Genomic DNA, 6177 nt, shown 5'->3' on the forward strand with positions numbered 1-6177 from the left:
TGGTGTGAGTTACTAACATTTACTTGCCCAATTCTAATTTTTGAGGAATTATTTGTTAAATGAACTTTTACACATTTTTTCCATTTAGTAAATTCTAGTTTTTTTTAGATATTATTTTCTTATCAGTATTTTTTGGCCTTCTTCTATCAGGATATTGATTCCCTTTTTATAATTTTCTTGTATCAATCTCATCTGTTTTTCCAATTTTCCCTCTACTCTCTTATTTGATTTTTAAAATCCTTTTTGGGCTCTTCCTAGAATTCTTGATGAACTTGTAGCCAATTCCCATTTTTTTTTTTTTGCATCTTTACTTGTATCTGTTTTGACATCATTGTCTTTCAAGTTTATGTCTTGATCTTCCCTGTCATCAGAATAACTTTTTAATGGTCAGATTCTTTTTTTTTTTTTAATTGTTTATTCATTTCCCCAACCTATTTCTTGACTTTTAACTTTAATGTTAAAGTTTCACTTTGTTCCCTGGATGGAGGAGGCACTGCTCAAAGCTTCAGGTCAGAACTAGTTCTGGAGGTCTGTAAGTTTTTGATGCTTCTAAAGTGATATGATCTAAGGAGAGCTGTGGTCACTACTTTGCTAGCCTGTGCTCTTATTTTTGTAAAGTTAGGGACATTGTACCCCTGTAGTCATAAGTGCTAGATCTCTTTTTGGGCCTGGAATTGTGATTATGGTGCCTGCTACATTATAGCTACAAGCTCTAGTGCTCCTTTCTGCCTTAGAACTGAGGCTATGGCTCCTACTCCCTTGTGAATATCCACAAAAAACCAAAACCAAACAAAACAAAAACTTCTTCTTGGCCCTGAAACTATGACCAAGACCCCTGTTACCCTATATGAGTAATCTCTAGTACTCCTCTTTGCTTTGGAACTACATATGGACAATGCAAACGATTCTTCAACCCAGTATCAGCAAAGGATCCCCTGTAATCTCTTTCTGATCAATTGTCTGACCCCCTTACTACCCAAAGCTGCTTATGCCACTGTTTTGCATCTACCTCTAAGGCCTGTGCTATTGGTGGGAAGGGGTGTGGTGCACTCTGGACTTGACCACCCCTACTCATTCCCCCCAGTATGACACACCTTTTCTGTTGAACTTTTAAGTTGTCCTGAGGCTGGAAAATTTTCATCTAACCTTTTGTTGCCTCTGCCACTCCAGAATTTAATTTGAGGGGTTATTTTAAACTTGTTTGGAGGGGAATGTTGACAACATTCAGGAAAATTCCTGTCCTCTTGTTTCTGCCTTTCTCATACACATTTAAAATGTAAATTTTCATTTAACTTTTTTTCATGTGCAAGAGAGTGTGCTTTAGAGGAGAGACCATTAGAAAGGGATTCAGGAGACCTGGGTTCTAGTCTTTACTTTATTAGTGAAAATCTACATATACAGTCTTTAGCAAATCAGCAAATCACCTTCCTTTTCTGGTTCTTATTTTTTCATTTGTGAAACCACAGTGTGAAACTAAGTGACCTCTAAGGACCCTTCAAAGTCTAATATTTTATGAGTGTCTACTGAAAGTATATGTTGCAATCATCTTTCCGAAGAATTTTTAAAATGAGGACAATATCGTCCAGTATGGTTAGCACTACATGGAGGGTTGGTGGTGATGGACTCTGGCGACCATCTCCAGGCATCTTCAATGATTAGAAGATTTATAGAGCTACAGAATTTGAATTAAAAATTAGAAGGCACTGATGTTCCAGAGGTGTTTTTCTAATAGATGGCAGGTCCCTTGTCAGGACTTGTGGGCTCTACTTTGGCCTCAGTAAGCTCAGCAAAACATGTTCTTGCTTATGACTCCAGGCGATGAGTCTGTTGTTAGCATTTTCAATCAGCAATCACATCATGACTTGGTTCCCAGCAGATGTTCAGAAACCTCTTGCCTTCCTCACCTCCCCCCCCCACTCCACCCTCTCTTTTTTATCAGACTATCCAAGACCGAGTGCCAGAAAAGATAGGCTGAGCCAATGACCCAAATTTTCATTTCTTCACAATTTATCTTGTATGAGGATTGTCAGATCTGTAACTATGATCAAGGAAATCTATAACATAAAATATCCCTCACCTGCATCTACATCTGAACATTGGGTATTTCTTAGCAATTCAATTTTTTATGATTTTGAGCATGAGGATGAATCATTAATTTAGAATGAGGAGAGATGTGAGCAAGCATCTAGAAACCAACCTCTTTATTTTATAGATGAGGAACAAAGAGGGTAAGAAAATCACTCAAAGGTACACAAACTGCAAGTAATCATTAACTGTTTGGGATTCAAATCTCTGAGTGCAGAGTTAGTGTTCACCATATTGCCTCAACAATTAGTGAGAATTTTAATATTTCACATGCATTATTTCTGCATTATATGTAGATATTGTTAACCCCTATTATTATTGTGCTTAAGTATGTACAGCTCATTTTCTTTTCTCATGGAGTTGGCCAATTTTTTACATTTATATAATAAAGTGGAAATGATCCTTAAATTCGCCTTAATTATTGATATCTCATTTTGAAGTTTAGGGTATTTTCAGCTGGGTCAATATTGTCTTTATATGATCTGGAAAGGAAGAAGTTGAACTATGACATAATTTAACCAAACTACTGACAGCAATTTGTGAAATATTACAACCCAGCTTTTCTGTAGCCACATGCAAACAAGTACTTTAAAGCAATCAAGAAAATAATCTCTTAGTCTATGGACTTAAAGACTTATTGTGGCTAAAATAAAGAATCACTTTATAGATGACCTATTTACTAGATCAAGAACCTTGGCACCCTAGGGAACCTTTATCCATACTTAACAGATATGGAAACTGAGGTTGAAGAGCTTAGAGGAATACATGAGGGGAAATTATAAGCTAGATCTTAAATTCAAGTGAAATCCTTCTATCATTATGCTACCAGATGTTTTTGTAAATGAACTTGACACAGTGAGGGAAAATTTTGGAATACTAAGTAGCAGGAAAATCTTTTTTAAAGACTGAACTTAATAAGAGGATTGAGGTATTTTTTTTCTAATTACATGTAAAAATATTGAAGATTTGTATTTTGTTTTAATTCTGAGTTCTAAGTTGTTTCCTTCCCTACCTCTTCTCACCCCTCACTGAAAAGGCAAGCAATTTGATATAGGTTATCTATGTGAAGTCATGCAAAACTTATTTCCAAGTTAGTCATGTTATAAAAGAAAGCAAGAACAATAAATTAAAAAAAAACAACAAAAAACCCTACAAACTATGTTTCAATCTGCACTCATACTCCACCTGGACATGGACAGGATTTTTCATCATGAATCCTTTAGAACTGTCTTAGATAATTATATTACTAAGAATATCTGTCATTTACAGTTGATCATCATACAATATTGCTGTTACTGTGTACAATGTTCTCCTGGTTCTTCTCACTTCACTTTGCAAACAGTTCTCGTAAGCCTTCCCAGGTTTGTTTGTTTGTTTGTTTTTTTCTGAAAGAATCCTGCTCATCATTTATTTCTTATGGCACAATGATATTCTATCACAATCCTGTACTTCATGTTCAACCAGTCTTCAATTGATGGGCACCCCCTTATCCAGTTCTTTGCAACTACAAGAAGAGCTGCTATATTTTTGTACATATAAGTACTTTCCCCTTTTTAAAATCTCTTTGGGATACAAAGCTAGTAGTGACATTGCTGGGTCAAAAGGTAAGCACAGTTGCCCTTTAGGACATAATTCCAAATTGCTCTTTAGAATGATTGGATCAGATCCCAACTGCACCGATAATGCATTAATTTCAAATTTTTCTGACATCTGCTTCAGCATTTGCCATTTTCCTTTCTGTCATATTAGCCAATGTGGTATGTGTGAGATGGTATCTCATAATGGCTTTAATTTGAATTTCTCATATTGATAATGTTTCAGGGCACTTTTTCATTTGACAATAGATACATTTGATTTTGACATTTGAAAATTGCCTGCTCATGTGTTTGACCATTTATCAATTGAGAAGTGATTTGTATTCTTATACATCTTATTCATTTTGTGTAAAACCTTTCTTTAAAAAAAATTGATATATTCAAAATTGTCCATTTTTCATCCTGTAAGGCTCACTATTTCTTGTTTGGTTATAAATCCTTCCCTCTTATTCATAGATTTTACAGATAAAATACTTAGTGCTTCCCTAATATTCTTATTGTATCACCATTTATGGCTAAATCATGTATCTATTTTGATATTATCTTGATATATAGTTTGAGATGTTGATCTCTATCTAGCTTTGGTCAAACTGCTTTCCAATTTTCATAGCAGTTTTTGTCAAATAGCGAGCTTTTTTCTAATATGATTGAATTTTGGGTTTATCAAACACTATATTACTATGGTCATTTACTGCTCTGAATTGTGTACCTAATCTATTCCACTGATCCTCCACTCTATTTCTTAACCAATACCAGATTGTTTTGTTGATCACCACTTTGTAATACACTTTGAGATTTGGTGTAGCTAAACCACCTTCTTTAACATTTTTTTCATTGATTTCCTTAATATCCTTGACCTATTGTTCGTCCAGATGTATTTAGTTATTTTTTTCTGTCTATTTAAAATAATTATTTGGTGCTGTTATCAATATGGCAATCAATAAATTAATACATAGAAATGTCATTTTTATTATATTAGCTCTGCCTACCCAGGAGTAATTAATATTTTTTTCGGTTGTTTAGATGTGACTTTATTTGTGTGAGAAGTGTTTTGTAATTGTGTTCATATGCTTCCTGAATTTGTGTTAGCAGGTAGACTCCCAAGTATTTTATATTATCTAGAGTTATTTTAAAAAAAGAATTTTCTTTCTGCCATTTTCTGTTGGGTTTTGTTGGTACTGCGTAGAAACGCTGATAATTTATATGGGTTTATTTTATATCCTGCAACTTTGTTGAAGTTGTTAATTGTTTCAACAAGTATTTTTTAGTTGATTCAGTAGGGTTCTCTAAGTATATAATCATATCATCTGAAAATAGTGATAGACTTTTTCTTCATTGCTTATTCTCTAATTCCTTTAATTTCTTTTTCTTCTATTATTACTAAAGCTACCATTTCTGGTACAATATTGAATAATAATGGCAATAATTGGCATTGTTCTCCCCTCATTTTATTGGGAAGGCTTCTAACTTAATCCCGTTAGAGGTAATTTTAAGTTATTTTAAGGAAAACTTCATTTATTCCTATTACTTCCAGTATTTTAATAGGAATAAATGATGCATTTTGTCAAAAAAATTTTTGCGCAGACTACTCAGACTCCAGCCACCTGCCACAGCCACCTGTTTCTCCTGCTCCAGCCTGAGCTTCCCTGGACCATGGCCAACACCAAGGGCACCTTCATCACCATCAAGCCTGATGGTGTCCAGTGGAGCCTGGTTGGGGACATCATCAAACAATTAGAACAGAAGGGATTCTGCCTCATGGATGTGAAGTTCCTTAGGTCCTCAGAGGAATATGTGAAACAGCACTATGTTGACCTGAAGGACAGGTCATTTTTCCCTGGGCTTGTGAAATATATGAACTCAGGGTCTGTTGTAACCATCATGTGGGAGGGCTTGAACGTGGTGAAGAAAGGGAGAGTGATGCTGAGAGAGACTAACCCAGTTGATTCTAAGCCAGGCACCATTCATGGGGACTTCTGCAATCAAGTCAGCAGGAACATCATTTGTAGCAGTGATTCTGTAAAAAGTCTGAGAAGGAGATCAGCCTGTGCTCAATTATAAGTCTTGTGCTCATGACTGGCTCTATGAATAAGGATTTTAAAAGTGAATATAGACTGGACCTACTCCTTTTCATAGTTGTGACATGCATGTGTATGTCTTCATCACTGAGTATGACTGTGTGTATATATATGTGTATATATGTATGTCTTCCTCCCTGAATACAACATTTCATGCCAGAAGTTTGAAAGGAATTGGAACCATCATTTTCTAAAACATCTCTGTAATTCTGTTCAATAAAGTTTTGGAAATTAGGGGCATAAAAATTGCATCTATTGAGATAATCACATGATTTTGTTGCTTTTATTATTGATTTTGCCAATTATGCTGCTAGTTTTCCTAATGTATCAGTCCTGTACTACTGGTCTAAATCCCACCGGATCATAATGCATGATCTTTGTGATATATTGCTGTAATCTCTTTGCTAGAATTTTTATTT

The 6177-nt window shown here is 35.0% G+C and overlaps 1 pseudogene; it reads left to right on the forward strand.

The window, feature by feature from the left end:
* Window positions 1–5333: 5333 nt before the first annotated feature.
* On the forward strand, window positions 5334–5823 carry LOC140531718 (nucleoside diphosphate kinase B pseudogene; annotated as a pseudogene).
* The last annotated feature ends 354 nt before the right edge of the window (window positions 5824–6177 follow it).

Source organism: Notamacropus eugenii, chromosome 3, assembly GCF_028372415.1.
Source record: "Notamacropus eugenii isolate mMacEug1 chromosome 3, mMacEug1.pri_v2, whole genome shotgun sequence".
Taxonomy (NCBI): Eukaryota; Metazoa; Chordata; class Mammalia; order Diprotodontia; family Macropodidae; genus Notamacropus; species Notamacropus eugenii.